The 24,384-nt window shown below is 42.1% G+C and overlaps 1 long non-coding RNA gene across 1 annotated transcript; it reads left to right on the forward strand.

Moving 5' to 3' along the window:
* Window positions 1-19,368: 19,368 nt before the first annotated feature.
* On the forward strand, window positions 19,369-20,691 carry LOC125927582 (uncharacterized). Its single transcript, XR_007459377.1, has 2 exons — window positions 19,369-20,417; window positions 20,581-20,691. It is a non-coding gene; the product is annotated as an uncharacterized LOC125927582 (long non-coding RNA).
* The last annotated feature ends 3,693 nt before the right edge of the window (window positions 20,692-24,384 follow it).

Raw genomic sequence — 24,384 nt, forward strand, 5'->3', positions numbered from 1 at the left:
ATTTCCCTGATGATGAGTGATGTTGAGCATCTATTCATGTGTCTGTTGGCCATCTGGATGTCTTCTTTGGGGAAATGTCTGTTCACGTCTTCTGCCCATTTTTAAATCGGATTATTCATTTTTGGGGTGTTGAGTTTTGGAAGTTCTTTATGTATGTTGCATGTTAACCTCATTAGATATATCATTTGCAAATATCTTCTCACATTCTGTAGGTTGCCTTTTAGTTTTGTTGATCGTTTCTGTCACTGTGCAGAAGCTTTGTATTTTGATGTCCCGATAGTTTATTTTTGCTTTTGTTTCCCTCGCCTCCGGAGATATATATAGAAAGAGGTTTCAATGGCCAATGTCAAAAAAGTTACTGCCTGTGTTTTTCTGTAGGATTATTATGGTTTTGAGTCACATATATAGGTCGTTAATCCATTTTGTATTTATTTTCGTATATGGTGTAAGAAAGCCGTCCAGTTTTTCTTTTGCTTGTAGCTGTCTGGTATTCCCAACACCATTTGAAGAGACTTTTGCTTTACCATTGGATATTCTTTCCTGCTTTGTCAAAGATTCATTGACCACCCTACAACCCAGCAACTACACTACTAGGTATTTACCCAAAGAATAAAAAACTATTCATTCAAAGGGATACATGCAACCCGATGTTTATAGCAGCAGCATCAACAACAGCCAAATTATGGAAACAGCCCAAGTGTCCGTCAACTGATGAATGGGTAAAGATGATGAGGTACACACACACACACACACACACACACACACACACTGGAAAATTACTCAGCCTTAAAAAAGAAAGTCTTGCCATTTGCAACATGCATGGTGCTAGAGAGTATTGTGCTAAGCAAAATAAGTCAGTCAGCAAAAGAAAAATACCGTATGATCTCATTTATGTGGAATTTAAGAAACAAAACAAATGGGCAAAGGGAGAGACAGAGAGAAACCAAGAAACAGACTCTTAACTATAGATAACAAACTCATGGTTACCAGACAGGAGGTTGGGGGGTTTGGACAGGTGAAACAGGTGATGGGGATTAAGGGTGCACATGTGATGAGCCCTGGATGTTGTACAGAATCACCGAATCACTAGATTAGACACCTGAAACTATATTACACTGTATGTTAACTAACTGGAAATTAAAAACTTAAAAAAAAAAAAAAGATTCACATAGAAATTTTGGAGCTGAATAGTGCGATAACTGAAACAAAAAATTCCCCAGAGTGCTTCAACTCCAGCTTGAGTATAAAAGAACCAGCAAACTTGAAGATAGGCCCCCTGAAATGATCCACTCTGAAGAGCAGAAAGGAAAAATAATGAGGAAAAATGAACAGCACCAGGGGAGTAGATGACAGTGTCAAGAGGCCCCAGGGACCGATCCTTCCAAAGAGACACCACACCAACCCACCAACAAACCAAAAATGGGCAAGAGCAGTCAGTATCAACTTTGTCAGCTCTGGAAAATGGCCAAAGGCCTAGCACAACCTTGGTTGTGATGGCTTACGGAGGACAGGCTGACCGAAGCACGCGAAGACAGTTTGGGTGCATTTCTAATCTCTTCTTGCTCTATAGGGACACCAGTGATATGGGGTTACTTGCCCCCCATATTCTTTAAAGAGCTTATCTCCAAATACCGTCGTATTCTCAGGTACCAGAGGTTAGGAATTTAATGCATGAGTTTTAGGGGCATAGAAGTCAGCCCACGACAATCTTCTAAATGATTTGTGCTTGTCTGTGTTCACATGTCTGGAATTCCCCTGACATACTGCTCGAAGAGCCTTGCTTTTATTTCCCTAACTCAGAACTCTCTTAGGGTGTGGAAATGATTACATAGAAAGGCATCCCTCAAAAACATTGAAAGACAAGGGAGCAATTTGCGGCTGCCCGTGGCACAAGATAACACTCAAGGCCAAAAACCTGGGAGGAAAAATGGGCAGTCAGGGACTTCCGGTAATAATGGCTCTGAGTGACTGGGGAAAGATCTGAGAAGACCACCATTTTCACTTCTGGCTGATCTGTAGGCTTCCCATTAGCAAGAAGTAAAGACTGAGGCAGAGCTGTAGACAGCTAGGCTAAGCTCTGAAGGAGTGCCCCCAACACAGAGCCAATCTGCTAAATACAGAGACAGTGTTTTCTTTTTCCTCTTTTCTCTCCCGATGCTGAAGGAAATCTCTGTCAACCAACTAACTGGACTCATTAAAGGCACAGTCCTTTCAGAGACTCTATACAACAAGAAACTACATCCTTTACAAAAATGGTTTAGAAAGATTCCTTAAAAAAAAAAACCAAACAACTCCAAGCAATAGAGAGATACAGGGATCTGATTTCTGGAGTTACCACATTATAATATCCAAAAAGTTCCATTTTCAGAAAAAAAAAAAAAATTTAATTAAAAAAATGACAAAGCCTGTAAAGGAAGCAGAAATTATGGACCATTCCTAGGTCCATGCACAGGTTAAAAAAAAAAAATTAATAGAAACTGTCCCTGAGGAAACGCAGACATTGGACTTACTAGACAAAGATTTTAGATTATTTGTCTTAAATATGTTCAAAGGGCTACATGGAATCAAGGACAAAAACGCAAAGGAGACAATAGAGGATCATTAAATGGGTGGAAAATTTTAAAAAGGAATAGGGATTTTGGATCTGGAAGTACAATAACTGAAATTTAAAAATTCAGTATGGTATTTCAACACCAGGTTTAAGCAGGCAGAAGAAAGAATCACAAAACTTGATAGCTCAATTGAAATTATCCAGGTTGAGGTGCAGAAAGAAAAAGAATGAAGAAAAATGAGCAGAGCCTAAGAGATCTATGAGCTCCGACATACAAACAATGGGATTCCCAGAGGAAGATGGGCAGAAAGGAACAGAGAAACTACGTGGAGAGTGGCCTAACTTCACAAATTTGATAACACACATGAATCTACACATTCTAGAAGCTCAACAAACTTCCAAGAAGGATAAAGTCAAAGAGATCCACACGGAGATACATTATAATCAAACTGTCAAATGCCAAAGACAAAAAGCAAATCTTGGCAGCAAGAGAAAGTGATGACTCATCATATACAAGAGATCCTCGATAATATATTTTTTAATTTTTTTTGATGTTTATTTATTTTTGAGAGAGAAACAGAGCGTGACTGGGTTAGGGGCAGAGAGAGAGAAGGAGACACAGGATCAGAAGCAGGCTCCAGGCTCTGAGCTGTCAGCACAGAGCCCGACGCGGGGCTTGAACTCACGAACCGCGGGTTCATGACCTGAGCCGAAGTAGGACGCTTAACCGACTGAGCCACCCAGGCGCCCCAAGATCCTTGATAATGTTAACATTTAATTTCTCATCAGAGTCCACAGAGATCACAAGGCAGTGGAAAGACAGTCAAAGTGCTGAAAGTTAAACATACCAACCAAGAATTCCACACCTGGTAAAACCATCCTTTAAAAAGGAGAAATTAAGGGGTGCCTGGGTGACTTGGTCAGTTACATGTCCGACTTTGGCTCAGGGCATGATCTCACAGTTCATGAGTTTAAGCCCCACATTGGGCTCGGTGCTGACAGTGTGGAGCCTGCTTGGGATTCTGTCTCCCTCTTTCTCTGACCTTCCCCCACTTGCTCTCTCTCTCTCTCACAAAATAAATAAAAATAAACTTTAAAAAGGAGAAATTAAGACATTCCTGGAAGAACAGAAAGTGAAGGAGTTGGTCACTAGCAAACATACCCTACAAGAAAACCTATGAGGATCCTTCAGGCTGAAAAGAAAGGAAATTAGACAGCAATTCAAAGTCATATTGTTGCATCCACACGACTCCTGAAACAGAATGCTAAGGGCACCAGTGACAGTCACAGCAAAGTTTATTGCAACGAGAGGCAAGGCCGACCGATCGGGACCAACACTCTTGATCAGAGTGCGGCCTCGAACGGCCGGAGTACAGAGTTTTTATAGCCGACCACATCGTCTTATCATCACCTGGGAACAGAACAAAGAAATAGTTCCCAGATGGGGGTGGAAACAGTTCAGACCTTCTGCGGTTAAGCCGCAACCAGTTGACCCCCTTGACCCTGCCTCCAGCGCCACTTTTTCAAAGTTCTCAACATGCCCTTACCCCAATCCAATCAAACACTAATCCAGTTGATTTCCCTTGAACTTTTGTCCCCTTGATTGATAGGACAAGGCTGTTATCTCTTAACCTACAGTGTCAAAACAAAGCTGTTATTTCCCAAGGCTACAGGTTAGCCCTACACTACAATTTAACCCTTACAATATGAAGAAAACAGTAACACTGGGGAAGGAGGGGGGAGAAAAGGTAATATTAAAAACTATGATTGTATTTTGGTTTGTAACTCCTCTTTTTTTTCCTGGATGATTGAAGAGAAAAGGGGAACTGACACCAATCTTTCTCAAACTCTCTGAATAACACTGAAGATTAGGAAACACATCCTCATACTATGATAACCTGATACAAAAGCCAGACAAAGACATCACAAGAAAATAAACCGCAGGCAAATGTCCCCTATGAATACAGATGCAAAAAATATTCACCAAAATACTAGTCAACCAAATCCAGCATCACATTAATAGGACTGTATATCATGACCAGTGATATTTATCCCAGAAATGCAAGGATGGTTCGCATATGAAAATTCATCAACGTAATACACCATATCAATAGAATGAAGGTTTTAAATATACGATCATCTCGATTGATGCAGAAAGACATTGACAAACTCCAAAACTCTTTCATGATAAAATCATGCTATAAACTCTAAATAGAAAGGAATATCCTCAACCTGATACAGACATAGATGAAAAACCCCAAGCTAACATAATCAAGCCGAAGGAAAGAAAGTTTATCCTCTGAGATCAGGAACAAGACAAGGATGCCCATTTTTTGCCACGCCTCTCAATGTTCTCCTGGGCAGCTCCAGTCAGAGCGGTTCGGCAAGATCAGTAAATTAAAACCATCCATATTGGAAAGTAAGAGGTAAAATTATTGCCGCTTGCAGATAACATGAACTTATATATAGAAAATCTTAGTGAATTCACAGAAAGACTACTAAATCTAATCAATGTAACAAAGATGTACAACTACGAGATGAATAGAGAGAAATCGGTTGTGTTTCTATACAATTACAATGAATAATCCTCAAAAGAAAGTAAGAAAACAATTGCACTTGCAATAATATTTAAAAGAATGAAATACATAGGAATAAATTTAACCAAGGAGGTGTAAGACTCGTACAACCAAAAAGTACGGAACGGCGCCGAAAAAAATCAAAGAAGACGTAAATAAGTGGAAGGACACCCTCTGTTCATGGAGGGGAACCCTTAACGTTAAGATGTCGCTACCCCCAGTGAGACATTGACTCGGTGCCTTGGTCCTTTCTTGCAAAAATGGAAAGGCAGACTGTAAAATTCATAGGGATCCCTGTGTATTTTTCAGGATCACGGGGCACAGGCTGTCCCTACACAGGGCCAGGACTCATTGGCCAGTGTATGGGTGACAGTCACAGATAACTGGTGAGCAAGACTTCTGAAGGGTTATGAGAGCAAGGTGGGGGTGTGGTGGTTTGCTCCCTAATGAAAGCAGCTTAAAAACTTAAAAAGGGGAACATGTATATGAAGAAAAACATAATAGACATGACAGTGTGAGGAACTCCGTGGGCCCACTTTCCAGTGAAACTAGTGAAAATTGGAAAAGTACAGCCATTTAAAGTCTCTAGAAATGGTCGGGGGACACATTCACTCAAGAAGATCTACTACAGTTGAGTAAGAATGCCAAACAGTGGTGGTGTTTGAATCAGGGCTCACTCACTTCCTACTCCCTCCCAGCTCGGCGAGATGGAAAACCCATTCTAGACTGGGGCAGCCAAAAACACAGAGCTCCCTCTCCCCCCAACTCCCCACCAGAGGGCTGATTTCCCAGAAGGCAGGACTCAGCCTTGCTTATTTTGTTCCCACCTACTTGCTGTGGAACTATATTCTGTACAACTGTGGCCAAGAGGTGGGGGCTTCCTTTTCTCCCCCAACGGGGGTGGGGGTTGTGGGGAGGTGGGGAGGGAAACAGGTCACAGAAGCAGATAAATCCTCATCTTTTCCCAGAGGAACTGACTTCACTGCAGTAGGGTGTGGAGAAGTGTAAGCCCGAGGGGGCTCTCAGCAGCAGAGGATGTGGTGAAAGGCAACTGGAAGGCAACTGGCAATATAAGCTAAACTGTAGGCTGGCTGGTTTGCCCAAGAGAACCAAGAGCTGGGAGGAGTCCACTTGGGGGTCAGAAGAGATCCCTAATACTGACCTCTACAAATATGCATTAAAGGAGTGGGAATGTGATGGGTTTGGTCCGTGGAGGAATTTCTGCCCTCAGGTTATTGTCGAAATAATAGAGAGATAGGCACAAATTAACAGCTGGATGTAGTTAGGAAAAGAGAAAAGAGAGCCCTGCCCAGACCAGTGTCATTCCAAGGCAACTGTGAGTAGATACGGCCAAGGCTGTGCCCACTGAGAAGCAACATCCCAGGCTTACCACTGCAGGGATGGAAATAGACGCCACAAAAATAACCCAGCCAGTCACTAAATGAAACAATAAGCAAATAACAATAACATGCCCGGGAGGAGGACCAGTACCCACAGTGACTGCAATGTATTGTCCAAAATGTCCAGGGTCCAAAAAAAAAAAAAAAAAAAAAAAAAAGACATGCCAAAAAACTGGAAAGTTTGATCCATATACCAGGAAAATAAAAAAAGCAAGGACAGAAACCGCCGGTGAATAAGAACAGATGTTGGTTTTAACAGATAAAGCCTTCAAGTAGCCATTATAAGTAGGTTCAAGGACTAAAGGAAGGTGTCATAAAGGTACTGTGTCAAATAGAGAATATAAACAAAGAGATGGAAATTGTTTGAAAAAGAGATCAAATGGATATCCTGGCATTTATTTTTTTTGTTTTTATTTTTTTTTTTAATTTTTTAAACGTTTTATTTATTTTTGAGACAGAGAGAGACAGAGCATGAACGGGGGAGGGGCAGAGAGAGATTGGGAGACACAGAATCTGAAACAGGCTCCAGGCTCTGAGCTGTCAGCACAGAGCCCGACGCGGGGCTCGAACCCACAACCTGTGAGATCGTGACCTGAGCCGAAGTTGGACGCTCAACTGACTGAGCCGCCCAGACGCCCCTGGATATCCTGGCATTTAAAGGACACTACCTGAAATTTAAAAATCACTAGGGCTGCACAACGGTAAAAAAAAAAAAAAAAAAAAAAAAAAAAAAATCATCTGAGAAATGATAGCTAAAACTTCCCAAATTCCTTGGGGTGGGGGGAAGAATGTTCAGTGGACTCAACAAACTCAAAGTAGGATAAATGGAAAGAGATCCGTAAACAGACACATCATTGCAAAAATGCTGAAAGCAAACCACAGAGAAAATCTTGAAAAAGCAGCAAGAGAAGAAAAGACACATCCCTTACAAGAGAACCCCGGTAAGATTAGCAGTTAACTTCTTCCCAGGAAACAATACTAGAAAGAAGTGGGATAACATTCCAAGTGCTTAAAGAAAACTACAGTCAACCATGAACCCTGTAAAAGCTTTTTTTCAAAAATGAAAGCGAAATGAGACATTTCCACCTAAACAAAAATTGAGAATTTGTTACTAGCAGACTAAACTTACATGAAATTCTAAAGGAAATTCTTTAAATTGAAAGCAAGGGACGGGGCACCTGGGTGGCTCAGTTGGTTAAGCATCTGACTTCAGCTCAGGTCGTGATCTCACAGTTCATGGGTTCAAGCCCTCCCCATGTGTGCCAACAGCTCGGAGCCCGGAGCCTGCTTCCGATTCTGTGCCTCCCTCTGTCTCTGCCCTTCCCCCACTCACACTTTGTCTCTCAAAAATGAATAAACGTTTAAAAAAAATTTAATAAATTGAAACCAAGTGATCCCAGATGGTAATTCAGATCCACATGAAAAAGCAAAGAGCAAAAGTAAAGGCAACTATGTAATTAGAATAGTATAGATGCACATTTTTCTCCTTTAATCTCTTATTTAGAGAGACATTATATAAAGCAATACATACATAATGTACTCTTAGGCCTGTAACAAAAAAAAAAAATGTGATATGTTATTGGCTAAAGGTGCCAAAAGTTCAGAAATAACAGAAGCAAAACCATGAATCGCTGAAGCAGTAATCAGTAAAAGTTTATTGTGCACACACCAAAAAGACAGTTTGCAAGCCAGGAGCACACAAACAAAAACATGTCAATGAGGCTCAGAGGTATATTGTGATAAAGCAGCCTATATATGGAGAGAAAGCAGTGACTGTTTATTTTTCACAGTGATTGGTCATAATATTAGAATTTCCTTAAATGATAGGGAATTGGTCAGTGGTTACCTTATATCAGTCTTGGGAAACAGTTGAAGTTTTGCTTATGATTTCCAGAGGCATAAGCAAAAGTGACCCTGGTCAAGTTAGCATTGCATAATAAGCTAAATTAAGCTTTGTTTGTATGACTAAACGGGTTTTGTCTGCTCAGGGAATTTTCAAGGCTGGTGTCCATTTGTTTTTTATTTTAACAGAGGTGAATGGCAAAAGGAAATGAGTCCAGATGGTAACTTGAATTTACAAGAACAAATAAAGATAAGCAGAAAAGATAAATAGAAGGTTATTATGACTAAAGTGATAAATATATACTTGTTCTCCTTTCTTCTCTAAGCTTCTTTAAAAGACACTGAGTTTCATCAGATTATTTGTTTTTGGGGGGTGTTGAGTTTTATAAGTTCTTTATAAATTTTGGGTATTAACCCTTTATATCAGATATGTCATTTGCAACTGTCTTCTCCTAGTCCATAGTTGCCTTTTTGTTTTGCTGATTGTTCCTTCACTGTGCAGAAGCTTTTTATTTTGATGTAGTCCCAGGAGTTTATTTTTGCTTTTGTTTCCCTCGCCTTGGGAGACATATCTAGAAAAAAGTTGCGACGGCTGATGTCAAAGAGGTTAGCGCCTGTGTTCTCTTCTAGGATTTTTATGGCTTCAGGTCTCACAGTTAGATCTTTCATCTGTTTTGGATTTATTTTTGTGTATGCTGTAAGGAAGTGGTCCATTTTCATTCTTTTCCACGTCGCTGTTCAGTTGTCCTGACACCATTTTGAAGAGACTGTCCTTTCCCCGCTGAATATTCTTTCCTGCTTTGTTGAAGATTAATTGACCATATAGCTGTGGATTTATTTCTAGGTTTTCTATTCTGTTCTATTGATCTATGTGTCTGTATTTGTGCCAGTACCATACTGTTTTGATTTCTACAGCTATCACTTGAGGTCCGGAATTGTGACGCCTCCAGCTTTGTTTTTCTTTTTCAGGAATGCTTTGGCCATTCCGGGTCTTTTGTGGTTCCATACAAGTTTTAGGTTTGTTCTAGTTCTGTGAAAAACGCTGTTGATATTTTGATAGGGATTACATTAAATGTATAGATTACTTTGGGTAGTAAAGACATTTTAACGATATTTGTTCTTCCAGTCCATAAGCATGGAATGTCTTTCCATTTCTTTGTATCATCTTCAATTTTTTTCATCAGTGTTTTATAGTTGCAGAGTATGGATCTTTCGCCTCTTTGGCTTTTGATGCAGTTGTAAATGGGATTGTTTTCTTAAATTGCCTTTCTGCTGTTTCATTATTGGCATATAGAACGGCAGAGGGTTTCTGGACATTGATTTCTGTATCCTGTAATTTTACTGAGTTCATTTATTATTTCTAGCAATTTTTTGGTGGAGTCTTTTGATTTTGCTCTATGTAATATCGTGTCGTATGCAAACAGTGAAAGTCTTTACTTCTTCCTTACTGATTTGGATGCCTTTTCTTTCTTTCTCTCTTTTTTAAATTTGAGAGAGAGAGAGACTGCACAAACAGGGGAGAGGGGTAGAGGGGGAGAGAGAATCTTAAGCAGGCTTCATTCCCAACGTGGAGCCCAACACGGGGCTCAATCCCATGACCCTGGGATCATGACCTGAGCCAAAAATCAAAAGTTAGATGCTCAAACAACAGAGCCACCCAGGTGGCCTTCTTTCTCTTTTTTTCAAGTTTTTGTTTAAATTGCAGTTAGTTAACATACAGTGTAATATTAGTTTCAGGTGTACAATTTAGTGATTCAACACTCACATACAACACTGGGTGTGCATGACAAGTGCCCTCCTTAATCCCCATTGCCCGTTTACCCATCTCCCCACCTCCCCTCTGGTGACCATCAATTTGTTCTCTGAATTTAGGAGTCTGTTTCCTGGTTTTCCTCTCTGATCTCTATGATCAGAGAGGATCCTCTATGATCATTTTTCCTCTATGACCATTTTTTTTTCTTGAATTCCACATATGAGTGAAATAGTATTTGGTATTTGTCTTTCTCCGACCGACTTATTTCACTTAGCATAATACTCTCTAGCTCCTTCCATGTCATTGCAAATGGCAAGATTTCATCCTTTTTTAGGGCTGAGTAATATTCCATTATATATATGTGTATGTATGTATGTGTGTGTGTATATATATATATATACACACACACCATTATATATTGTAATATTCAGTGTATATTGTATATATACAGTATTGTATATATATTCAGTTACCGTGTCTTTGTCTATTGGTTGCCCCTGGCAATTCCTACGAATTTTTTACTAAGCATCTCAATTTCTGCGAAGACGTCAGCTGGGATCAGGATATGTATATGTAATATACATATATATATACATATACATATGTATACATATGTATATGTATATATATATATATGTGTATATATTTATTTGACATATGGTACTGGATATTGACATGCCAAAGAATGTATTTGGATCCCTACCTCACACCATATACAAAATTAAGTCAAAATGGATCAAAGACCTAAATGTAAGAGCCAAGACTATAAATGGAGAAAGAATTGGTAGAAGAAAGAAAGAAAAAATTGAAAAATAGAAGAAAAAAGTGGTAAATTTTCAGGAAGTTGAATTTTTCAATGAATTCTTATAGATGACAGCAAAAGCACAAGCACCAAAAGAAAACTAGATAAACTAGACTTCAAAAAAAATTAGAAATTTGTGTGCTTCAAAGGACATTAGCCCTGAATATCTCCCACAGATTGGGAGACGTTAGTTGCAAATCATATATCTGCAAATCATATATCTGACAAGGGACTTGTATCTTGAATATATAGGGTTATTACAACTCAATAACAAAAGTTAAAAATTGAACTACATGATCTAGCAATTGCACTACTAGGTATTTACCCAAAGGACACAAAAATACTAATTCGAAGGGACACATACATACTAATGGCTATAGCAGCATTATCAACAATAGACAAAACATGGAAACAGTGTCCATCAACTGATGAATGGATAAAGAAAATGTGGCCAAAGTGGCCAAAGTCGGACACTTAACTGACTGAGCCACCCGGGTGCTCCACATCGTATTTATTTCATTGTATTTTAGAGAGAGAGCATGAGCAGGGGAGAGGGGCAGAGGGAGGGAATCTTAAGCAAGCTCCATGGTCAGCCTTACACAGGGCTTGATCCCACAACCTGGGGATCATGACCTGAGCTGAAATCAAGAGTCAGACACTTAACAGACTGAGCCACCCAGGCACCCCTGGGAGATAGACTTTAGATTTGAAGATACAAATAGGTTGAAACATAATACATAATTGTTTCCTGGGCCAGATGTGTGTGTGTGTGTGTGTGTGTGTATGTGTGTGTGCACGCGCATGTGTGTGCATGCAGGTGTGCACAATTATATGAGAGTAATATCTAAAGAGTATAGGGGTTTTTTTTGAGGTGACAAAATGCTCTAAAATTGTGATGGTTGCACATATTTGTGAATATACTAATATCTACTGAATTATACACTTTAAATTGGTAACTTGTGTAGTATGTGAATTATACCTCAATAAAGCTTTAAAACATTTTTCATATGGAATTTCAAGGGCCCCCAAATAGCCAAAAAATCTTGGAAAAGAACAACAAAGGTAGAGGATTTACACTTAATTTCAAAACTTACTACCAAGCTATAGTAATCAAAACAGTGTGGTATTGGCATAAGGATAGATATATCAATCAATGGAATAGAATTTACGGGGCAGAAATAAACTCATTTATCTTTAGTCAGTGATTTTTGACAAGATGTCAAGTCTCTTCAGTGCAGAAAGAATAGACTTTTCATCAAAAGAGGATGGGACAACTTCATATTCATATACAAAGAATGCAGTTCAGCCCTTACCTCATACCAATCAACTAAAAATGGAATCAATCTCTAAATATAAGGGCTAAAAAGTGTAAAGGTCTTGGAAAAACAAATAGAGGTAAACCTTCATGGCCTTCAATTTGGCAATGGAGTCTTAGATACGACACTAAAAGCACAAGCCACAAAAGATAAATGAGATAAATAGGACTTCACCAAAATTAAAGGGTTTTGTGCATCAAAGGACACTATCAAGAGAGTGAAAAGACAACCCAAAGAAGGTGAGAAAGTATTTTCAAATCATTTATTTAGTAAGGGCTTAGTATCCAGAATATTCTTCTATTTATTCCATCACTGTCTCTCTATAACAACGTCCATAACTTTTGTATGGATTTCATTTCTGAGTTTCAATCCCTACGTGTTTGTGCTATAGAAACCTAAAATGAAATCTGTCATATAGTGAAGCCATTACCTTCTCCCCAAACAAGTAAAACATCTTCTTCCTTTAGTTACTAATCTTAGTTAATAATGTCCCTAGATAGGCACCCAGGGATCAGTCTTTGCAACCCTTCTCAGAACTATGCAAATACAATTAAGTGTTGGTGTTGTCTCTACACCGAGCCCTGTTGACATCCTTCATTTCCACTCAAGTCCCACAGACATATTCTCATCCCATTCCCATTTTCTTTCAGCCTTAGTTTCAATGTTAATTCCTTGGAAATCCCTTCTCTGAACTCAACATTGAGTCCCATTCCTTTCCATTCTCCCCGCCTGTCCTCTTGAATAAAACTCTGTCTTCAGGACGTTCATCTATTTTGTCATTATACAATTATTTCTTTATCTCTTTACCTCTGTCTTCCTCCAACTGGACCAGTTGCGGAAAAACTGACCCCAGAATACTAAAATAAAGCAGATTTCCCTGTGATCGTTACTTCCGAGTTAGAAATTCAGAGAAATTCCTTGCTATCTTAGCCTTAAATGCCTGTTTGTTAAAAAAAAAAAAAAAAAAAAAAAAAAAAATCCTATAGTCAGGGGCATCTGGATGGCTCAGTCGGTTGAGAGTCTGACCTCAGCTCAGGTCATGATCTCACAGTGGGTGAGTTTGAGCCCCACACAGGGCTCTCTGCTGTCCGTGCAGGGCCCGCTTTGGCTCTTCTCTCCCTTTCTCTCTGCCCCTCTCCTGCGCTCTCTCTCAAAAACAAAGAGACATTAAAGCAATTTCGGGGGGCGCCTGGGTGGCGCAGTCGGTTAAGCGTCCGACTTCAGCCAGGTCACGATCTCGCGGTCCGTGAGTTCGAGCCCCGCGTCAGGCTCTGGGCTGATGGCTCGGAGCCTGGAGCCTGTTTCCGATTCTGTGTCTCCCTCTCTCTCTGCCCCTCCCCCGTTCATGCTCTGTCGCTCTCTGTCCCAAAAATAAATAAAAAATGTTGAAAAAAAAAAAATTAAAAAAAAAAAAAAAAAAAAAAGCAATTTCGGTAGTCAGATCACACGATTGTCTTCAGATTCAAGTTTTACTTACAGAAGAAAGAAGGCCTGCCCCAACTGGAAATATGGGTGCAGATAGGTGTTTGAGATGATGACTTCAATTCCTTTGGCGATCTACCCAGAAATGGAATTGCTGGGTCACAGGGTAGTGCTTTTTTTTTTAATTTTTATTTTTTTAGGAACCTCCACACTACTTCCCGTAATGGTTGTGCCAACTCACATTCCCGTCAGCATTGTCGAAAGGTTCCCTTTATTCCGCGTCCTCACCAACGCTTGTGAGTGTCCGCTGTCGTTTTGATAACAGCTCTTCTGACAGGTGTGAGGTGATCTCACTGAGGTTTTGATTTGCGTTTTCCCGATGACGAGTGAGGCTGAGCACACCTCCCCATGGACCTGCCGTCTTTTTGTATGTCTTATTTTCAGAAATATCTATTCCAGTCCTTTGCTCATTTAATTGGATTATTTGTTTTTTGTTCTGTTTTTGCTGCGGGGTTGTGTGAATCCCTTATATGTTTTGGATATGAACCCCTTATCAACGTAGGGTTTGTAAATATTTTCTCCATTCCTGCTGTTTCACTCTGTGGTTTCCTTTGTGGTGCAGAAGTTTGGTTTTTGTTTGTTTGTTTGTTTGTTTAGTTTGATGCAATTCCACTTGTCTAGTTTTGCTTTTGTTGCCTGTATTTTTAGCATCATATCCAAAAACATCACTGCAAAGACCCATGTCAAGAAGCTTTTTCCCTATGTTTTATTTTAGTAGTTTTATGGTTTCAGGTCTGATTTTAGGTCTTTAATCCACTTTGGCCAATGTTTGTATATGGTGCGAGATAAGAGACCAATTTCATTCTCCAGCATGGGGATATTCAGTTTTCCCAGAACCATCTGTTGAAGAGACTATCCTTTCCCTCTGTGTATTCTTAATACCCTTTTTGAAGACATTTGACCATATACATGAAAGTTTATTTCTGGACTCTTCTTCTATTCTATTGACCTATATGTCTGTCTTTATGTCAGTCTGATACTGTTTTGATTACTGTAACTTTGTAATGTATTTTGTAATTATGAAGTGTGAGGTCTCTAGCTTTGGTCTTTCTCAACATTGTTTTGGCTATTCAGGGTCCTTTGAAATTCTGTGTGAATTTTAGGATGTTTTTGTCTATTTCCGGCGGGGGGTGGGGGGGAATGCCATTGGGATTCTAATAAGGATTGAATTGAATTGAATCTATAGATTGCTTTGGGTAAGTATTGACATTATTTAAACAACAATAATTCTTTCTTTTTATTGTTATTGTAAATGTTTATTTATTTATTTTTGGGGCAGGCAGAGAGGGAGAGAGAAACCCAAGCAGGCTCTGTGCAGAGCCTGACATGGGGGGGGGGGTGCTGTGAGATCATGACCTGAGCCGAAATCAAGAGTCAGACAATTAATCAAATAAGCCACCCAGGTGCCTCCAATATTAACTCCTTCAATCATGAACAGGAAATGTTTTTCCATTTGTGTGCGTGTGTTCTTTCATTTCTTTTGGCAAATGTTTTATAACTTTCTGTGTATAAGGGTTTTTTGGGGTTTGTTTGTTTTTTTGCCTCCATGGTATTTTGTTCTTCTTGATGCTATTGTCAATAGAGAGAATAGTTTTCTTAATTTCCTTTTTGATCTGCTCATTATTAGTGTATGGAAATGTAGCTGATTTTTGAGTATTGATTTTGCATCCTGCAACTTTGCTGAATTTGCTTATTAGGTCTAAGGTTTTTTGCCTCAGTCTTTAGGATCTTCCATACATATGATTATGTCATCTGCAAACAGATGATGTTTTACTTCTCTTTTTCCAATTTGTATGTCTTTTATTTCTTTTTATTGCCTAATTTCTGTAGCTAAGAATTCCAGCTATGTTGCAGCAAAATTGAATCAGTAATCCAAAAATTCCCAACAAAGAAAAGTCCAGGACCAAATGGCTTCACAGGTGAATTCTACAAAACATTTAAAGAAGAGTGAATGCCTATTCTTCTCAAACTCTTCCAAAAAAGAGGGAGGAAAGCTTCCAATTTCATTCTATGAAACTGGAATTACTCTGATACCAAAACCAAGTAAAGACACTATCAAAGAGAGAGAGAGAGAGAAGCCAATATCTCTGGTGAACGTGGATGCAAAAATCATCAACAAAATATAAGCAAATCAAATGTAACAATACATTAAAAAAATTATTCACAACAATTAGGTGGAATTTATTCCTGGGATGCAAGGTTGTTCAATATTCGTAAATGCATCAACATGACCTATCACATCAGCAAGAGACCAATATGATCATTTCAACAGATGCAGAAAAACAGATGCACTTGTGTAAGTGTAACATCCATTCATGGTTTAAAAGTTTGGTCTTGGGGCGCCTGGGTGGCTCGGTCGGTTAAGCGTCCGACTTCGGCTCAGGTCAAGATCTCATGGTCCGTGAGTTCGAGCCCCGCGTCGGGCTCTGTGCTGACAGCTCAGAGCCTGGAGCCTGTTTCCGATTCTGTGTCTCCCTCTCTCTCTGCCCCTCCCCTGTTCATGCTCTGTCTCTCTCTGTCTCAAAAATAAATAAACATTAAAAGTTTGGTCTCTGTATTTAATCCCACCAAAGGCCATGAGAAAGGAGTAAGGGTCCCAGGCACTCTCATACCATGATGATTGGGTAGCAAACTTGTAAAGACATAGATAAGTAAATAGAAATGTATAGAAAGAGTGAACATCTCCTTCCCAGAGTTATATAATCTTCTCTAGAGGTACTTGTTAGAATTTTTGTTTATATGATTTTGATATTGTCCCATTCATTTGATATACTTTTTAAAAATATAGAATTTATTGTCAAGTTAGCTAACAAATAGTATATGCGGTGTGTTCTTGGCTTCAGGAGTAGATTCCTGTGATTCATCACTTACATACAATACCCAGTGCTCACCCCAACAAGTGCCCTCCTTATTGCCCATCACCCCTTTTCCCCGCCCCACCCTGCCCCCATCAACCCTCAGTTTGTTCTCTGTATTTAAGAGTCTCCTATGGTTTGTCTCCCTCTCTGTTTGAAACTATTTTTTTTCCTTCCCTCCCCCTTGGTCTTCTGTTAAGTTTCTCAAATTCCACATAGGAGTGAAAACATATACTTAAAAAAAACATGCACAAATATATCATTTAGGCGATTATATTATATTCATAATTCTTCAACTTGTTTGTTTATTGAGAGAGCACGAGCACATAAGTGTGAGCAGGGGAGAGGCAGAGGGAGAGAGAAAATCCCAAGCAGGATCCATGCCAAGCTTGGAGCCCGATTTGGGGCTTAATCTCATGACAGCGAGATCATGACCTGAGATGAAATCGAGAGTCTGACGCTTAACTGACTAAGCCACCCAGGCACCCTTTCAACTTATTTTTTAAAGCATATTAAGCTTTAGAGATATTTCCAGGTAACAGAATATATATCTATGCCATTATTTTTAATTTCCACATAATATAAAGCCACATAATACAATGAATGGCAGTAATTCATTTAAATATTTTAAGTTGGTGGGTATAGAGAGCATTTCTTCTGCGTTTGCAGCTATAAATCGATAAGCATGAATAATCTTTACATACCTCTTTGTGGATCTGAATTTTTTTTTCAAAAAGAGGTAATCTAAATATATGATAAAGTTATTTGTTCTAGCAACACATTTTTTTTTCAGTTCACATAGTCCGATTTCCCTGAAAAATGTCTTTGTTAGTACATGTTTAATTTTTTTTAATTTTTTAAAGTTTATTTATTTATTTTGAGAGAGACAGTGAGAGCTCAAGCAGGGCAGGGGCAGGGAAAGAGAGAGAATCCTGAGCAAGCTCCACACTGTCAGCGCAGAGCCTGATGTGGGGCTTGAACCCACAAAGTGTGAGATCATGACCTGAGCCAAAACCAAGAGTCGGACACTTAAACAACGGAGCCACCCAGGCAATTTTATGTGTCAGTTGGCTGGGCCACAATGTGCCCAGATATTTGGTTAAACATTATTCTGGACCTCTCTGGGCAGGTGTTTCTGGATGAGATGAAATTTGAGTTGGTAGATTAAGCAGATTGTCCTCCCCAATGTGGGTGGGCCTCATCCAACCTGTCGAAGGCCTGAATCGAACAAAATGATGGAATAAAGGAAAATGTGCTGTCTAGTTGCCTGTCTCTGAGCTGAAACTTTGGTTTTCTCCTGTACTCAGACTTGGACTGGAGTGACACCATCGGCTCTCCTGGTTCCCAGGCCTCTGACTACAGGCCTTGGTACTTCTCAGTCTCCATAATCGCGTGAGCCAATCCCTTCATCCAAATGCAGAAATTCCAGGGGTGCCTAGATCAATCAGTTGAGCATCCAACTCTTGATTTCACCTAAGATCATGATCCCAGGGTCATGGAATCGAGCCCTGCATTGGGCTCCATCAGTGCAGAACCTGCTTAAGATTCTCCCTCCCTCTCCCCCTCTCCCCCCCCCCCACTCGTGCCCACTCTCTCAAATTAAAAAAAAATAATTAATTTAAAAAATGCAGAAATCCTGAAGCTGGAAGCTTCTTCCTGTAAAGTTAGAGCTTGTGATATAGCCTCAAGTTTCTGTCATCTAAAGGGCTTTGTTCGACTACTCCACCCCTAGCCTGCAGATTTAAAAACTACAAAGTACCTGAGAAAATAGTGCCAGCATAAGGTAAACCCAGTCCCTAGTTTTTCCCAACCCATGAAACACCTTTCAACGGAAACTGTTTGAAAATCACAAATATGGATGGAAACCCTTTACATTATGTCTTCCTCCACAGTGGCCCAAAGGGGGCTGCCAAACAGGTAACGTTGGTGTCTTAGGGTTCAGAGTCCAAATGCAGGTGAGGAGCCGCAAGGACTGAGGGAGGCCTGGCAGGGGATGGTTTTGACACTCCTCCTGCAGCGCTCTGCTCTAGGTGAAAGTTTTTGTCATTCGTCTTCGAGTTCTCACCCCTGTTCTCACTCCTCCACCTGCTTCCCATGGGAAATCTTCAGTCTTATTCCACACACCCATGGCCGTCTTCTGGTCACGTGATTCCATCTGCTTTGTCACCACAAAGATGGACAAACATGAACAAACTCCACAAATGGCACCCACATTAACCATACACAGCCCCGGGTCAGGCCCTTGCTGTCCTCCTCTTTCCAGATGGTGAGAGCGAGGGAGTTTAAAAAAAAATTTTTTTTAATGTTTATTTATTTCTGAGAGATAGAGACAGAGGGTGAGCAGGGGAGGGGCAGAGAGAGAGGGAGACACAGAATCCGAAGCGGGCTCCAGGCTCCAAGCTGTCAGCGCAGAGCCCGACGCGGGGCTCGAACTCACGAACCGAGAGATCATGACCTGAGCCGGAGCCGGAAGCTCAACCGACTGAGCCACCCAGGCGCCCTGAGAGTGAGGGAGTTTAAACAAGACACACTCAAGACCACATGAGGGTTAGTGACGGGTCAGAACTCAGATTCAGATAGCCCAGATCCAAAGCATCTTGATTATTCTCGAGATGTGGGCGTTATGTACACCATCTCACTGTGCTTCCTGGAAACTTTAGATTGATTGTAGGGGGAAGGAGCTGCGGGTCAGCTACGGTGAGCCACACTTTAGAGAAAGCTGTACACGTTTGTTACCACTTTGCTGTCTGACCCACTTCACAGAGATTCCTTCAGGGAAACCCCTTGGGGGACATATGTTGTAACTGTTATTAATTCTTTAATTATTTACTCTGTTGGGATAATGTTCACTGTCACCAGAGCAGCCAATGCAGTAGTTCAAGAACAAACTCTCGCAAGACTCCACACCCCTCAGCAAGTTAAGAGTCAACCTTAGAAATCTACCTTCTCATTTCCTGCGTTCTTAGATTTTCCTTGCGAGCTCACCTGTGCCCGCATGAGCAACAGACCATGATGAATTCGACGGTGGATGTAACAAGAAACTAAGGGATGTCCCCTGACCTGCTGTAAGGGAGAACTCTGGACAGGCTGAGTAGACTTCCATGGATGGAGTCACATGGGGGCGGGGGGGTGCAGGGCATCACAGACGTCCCATTGTGACGCGGGTGGAGTCTTAGCTGGGATTGGCCGGGTGGGCACAGGGTGGGATAAAAAGCCGGGCTCAGAGCAGACCTTGCACTGAGAGTCCCTGGGGAGGGGTGTACCTCGTTTTCTGCTGGTCTCGTCCTCCCCACCGCCTCAGCACCCACTCAGGGCCCCTTTCCCAGTCTCCCAGGCTTCCAGTATAGACTCAGGTCTCCCACTTCCCACATCTACCTTTTCTATCCTGAGGCAACTAAAAAGAAACAGAAAAGCAGAAAGACACCAAGCTGAGCCCCCAAATCTGGAACCTTGTGGATCAGTAACAAAGGGAAGCCCATCGCCAGAATGATCAATATCGCGAGCTCAGTGAGCTTCACCAAAGTCATGGGAAATCCTAGGGTTTTAAAATGTAAAACCTTGGAAGAAAACTCAGAATCCTAATGAGCACTTCATCAGAGGTACTGCGGAAGAGAGCAAAAGTCGTGCTGGGCTCTCACTTCCCATATGGTATTTTCTCCACCCAAGTGATGAATGAACCTGAGTCCACAATCATGGCTTATTCATGAGACAGCAGCCAGCACAAAGCCTTTCCCCTCCTGTGAGATGAATCATTACCCAACCAGGCGTACTTAGGGAGCAGTACGTCCTTCGTACGGCCATATCCATCCTCCTTGTGTTCCGCGGCTCCCCTCTGATCAGGTAAGGCCTCTGAGCCCACAAAGACCCCCAGTGTCCGTCCTGCCTATTCTAGAATTTCATGTTCGTGGAAGCATACAGTGTGTGCTGTGTTGGGTAGGGTTTTCTTCTCTCGACATAACGCTGTTGCTTGTATCAGAAGCATGTCCTTTTTATTGCTGGGCAGTTCTCCATCGTGCGGATGATCACACATACTTTCCGTTCTCAGGTTGCTGGAAACCCGGACTATTTCCAGTTAAAGGATATTGTGAATAAAGCTGCCTTGGGTATCCTGGTACATATCTTTTGGTGGGGTTATCGTAGCATCTGGAGACCAAATACATTTCATCATTTATGGGGGTATAAGGACCAGTGGAAGACCTTGCCCAGGGTCACATGACAAGGCTGGGCACATCCAGGAAAGCGGTCTCTGACATCAGTGGTCCTCCGCGTTGTTTGGACGGAGTCATGGTGGTTGAACTTTAGGACTCCGTTAACTCAGGCTCCCCATATCCATTTTACAACCTTGAGATTAGCTCCCAAGCTTCTAGGGGTGGCAAAAAGGGACTGGTTTTCCCCTTTCGCCTTTAGTCTGGGCTCAGGCTCTGAGCAGGTCAGGGAGAGGCAATGAGATCAAATTTCTGATTCACTGTGTGTATGTCCCTTCCCCTCCCAGCTTCATTTTCTCCATGTGCCAAGAGAGAAGATTAGCTCCATTCTGGGGCTCACTATGGGCCTGACAGTCTGTGAGTCCAAAACTACCCACAATTATTCAGCGATGGTTAGAGATGGGGTGTCCTTTCCCCATCTGCCCTCTCCAGTCCCTTGCGGCCCCAGAGTCACCCCTCCGTGTAAGCTCCACATGGGACTCTGCACACTGCTTCCCTCGTCAACCTAAAATTGTCAGGAGGTAGGGGCGCCTGGGTGACGCAGTCGGTTAAGCGTCCGACTTCAGCCAGGTCACGATCTCGCGGTCCGTGAGTTCGTCGCGGTCCGTGAGTTCGAGCCCCGCGTCAGGCTCTGGGCTGATGGCTCGGAGCCTGGAGCCTGTTTCCGATTCTGTGTCTCCCTCTCTCTCTGACCCTTCCCCGTTCATGCTCTGTCTCTCTCTGTCCCAAAAATAAATAAAAAACGTTGAAAAAAAAATTTAAAAAAAAAATAATTAAAAAAAAATTGTCAGGAGGTAATAATTAGGCGAGAGCATTTATTTGGGATTAAAGAATTGCTATTTGGGGTACAGACATGGGTAGTTACCCAAATAGTGTCCCACTAGAAAGCAAAAGTCAAGTTAAAAAAAAAATCTTTTTTTAATGTTTATTTATTTTTGAGAGAGAGAGAGACAGAGAGCACGAGCAGGGGAGGGACAGAGGGAGAGGCAGACACAGAATCTGGGGCAGGCTCCAGGCTCCGAGCTGTCAGCACAGAGCCTGATGCGGGGCTCAGATCCACGAAACCGTAAGATCATGACCTGAGCCGAAGTCGGACGCTTAACCGACTGAACCACCCGGGCGCCCCAAAAGTCAAGTTTTTAAAGCAAAAAGGGAATGCTTGTATCTGCTGTTTACAAACAACCTTTGATCGGTGTTGGTGGCAGAAAGGTCATCCTTACTGAATATAATGGGTTGCTATAATATCCGTAAGCGAAGTCTCTTGCTGTAGCAAGTTGCTGGTATTCACGGTGAGTCCTGGGAAAATTTTCGGTTTGGCCCACTTCAAAAGTTCGTGGTTCCGCTGGTGAGAACATACATAAAGCCCATCTCCTTAACGGCCTCCCACTTCGTTTTACAGCCCCTTGACATTATGACCCCATTTCATGTCATCTTTCATACACCTAGTGCCCAACTCCCGTGACAGTCAGTGCTTTTTAAAATGTACCCAAGATGTTGGCTTTATTCAGGTATGGTGAGGCCGGGGCGCCTGGGTGGCTCAGTCGGTTAAGCGTCCAACTTCGGCTCTCAGGTCGTGACCTGACGGCTCGTGAGTTCGAGCCCCACGTCGGACTCTGTGGTGACAGCTCGGAGCCTGGAGCCTGCTTCACATTCTGTGTCTCCCCCTCTCTCTGTCCCTCCTCCGCTCATGCTCTGTGTGTCTGTCTCTCGCTCTCAAAAATAAACGTTAAAAAAAAAAAAAAAAGGTATGGTGAGGCCAACATCAGAAAATGGTTGCTCTTGAGAGACAGTCTGTTATAGTTCCTAAGAGGAGGGGGCATATCACACCATGCAGGGCCACGTTGGGGGAGGCACCCAGGTCAGTCGGGAGGCAAAAGACAAAAGCCTTTAGTTTTTGCTGGAAGGTTTGGGTGAAACAGGGGAAACAGGCTTGGGATTGGCCACTTTGAATAATTTCAGGGGTTCTGGGGACTGAGTTAGGGTAGGGGTGGGAGGGTCTGGGGGGGGAAATGATAATGGCACATATGTTTTTCTCCAGCAGAAGAGAAGTTTCTTAGTGCCTCAATTAATTAAAACCAAATCCCCCCCCCCAAAACCCAACACCTCCATACTGAGGTGAGGTGATTCCTGACGTGCCCTAAGGCTGAGGCACTTGAAGCCATGTGTGATGTTCCCAGCAGGACTGGCCAGGGTGGGCACCAGGACAAGTGTGGGGAAGACTTCTTAACCCAGCACCGGGCTGGCCTAGGGCTCTGTGGGATGGTTGTGGTTATTGAGTCTGGCAATACATGGAGACAGGGTTCATTCCTTTTATCTGATTTCAATCATCTCCACAACCCAGGAAAATTTTCAGACCGGTATGATGGAAGTTCCTCCCATCTCGGCAAATATGTGAACTCCAGAAAGTCCGAGCCAGATGTGACCTCATATGCCACCCATCCAAAATTTCCACTCTGCAGATAGAGAGCCTGTGGGCCAAAGAACAGTTGTCCAAATCGAACTACAAACTCAGGATGTGAGAACAGAAACAAAAGCATGGGGGGGTGCCTGGGTGGCTCAGTCGGTTAAGCGTCCGACTTCAGCTCAGGTCAGGATCTCGCAATTCGTGGGTTCGAGCCCCGCGTCAGGCTCTGGGCTGATGATTCAGAGCCTGGAGCCTGCTTCCGATTCTGTGTCTCCCTCTTTCTCTCTGCCCCTACCCCACTCATGTGCTCCGTCTCTCTCTAAAAAAACAAAACAAAAAGAAACAAAAAAAACACAAACAAAAAACCCCAGAAACAAAAGCATAGTCGTAAGTTGGATGCCTGCTACCTGTTATAAATCCTGTACAAGTCCAGCGGCATATAACCTTTCTTACCCTCAGGAAACTTTATTTGGTGGCTTCCTTGCCTGTGTTCACCCAAGGGGAATGCCACGAGTTGCACATTTCCCTGCCTGAGGCTTTGGGCTGCCATATAGGTCCCCAGTTCAGGGCCTGCAGGATCAGGCATGGGATTTTTCTTCTGTGCCTGGAGTGCCCCCCGATGGCTAATTCGGTAACAACCGTAGTTCCCTCTAATGTCTTCATGCAAGACAAGACATTGTCAGGGAGAGGGTCTTGCACGCTCCTCTTTGGCAACTTCGCCTCCCCCGTCAGTGTACATGTGGGGAAAACATGCATCAGTAAAATGTTCCCCGAGGATGGACGTTTTCATCCTGAATCCTTGGATTCCTCGAACTTCGTCCCTCCTGGAGGACTCAGTGGCTAGTCCTGCCCGCCTCTCCAGAAGGTTCCTTCCCTCCCTGGCACATCCATCTCTTGGAAGCTTCTTCCCACCAAGACACCCCTCACATCCCAGCCCTGAACTGAGCACTGACTGGTGGTTACAACCCTGCAGCGACCAGCCCTGAAGTTTGACTCAGGAAGCCGAGACTTTACTGGGACATCAGCTGGAAGGGATCCGGCTGGGGGGTGGGGGAATATAGCTCAGCCTGTGACCCGAGAAAGAAAATTCATCTAGGACTTAAGGACCAAATTAAACTTTGTTTATAGAAACTTATTCTACTAAAATTAACAACTCAGGCAACAACAGATGTTGGCAAGAATGCGGAGAGAGAGGAAC

Source organism: Panthera uncia, chromosome E1 (assembly GCF_023721935.1).
Source record: "Panthera uncia isolate 11264 chromosome E1, Puncia_PCG_1.0, whole genome shotgun sequence".
Classification (NCBI taxonomy): Eukaryota; Metazoa; Chordata; class Mammalia; order Carnivora; family Felidae; genus Panthera; species Panthera uncia.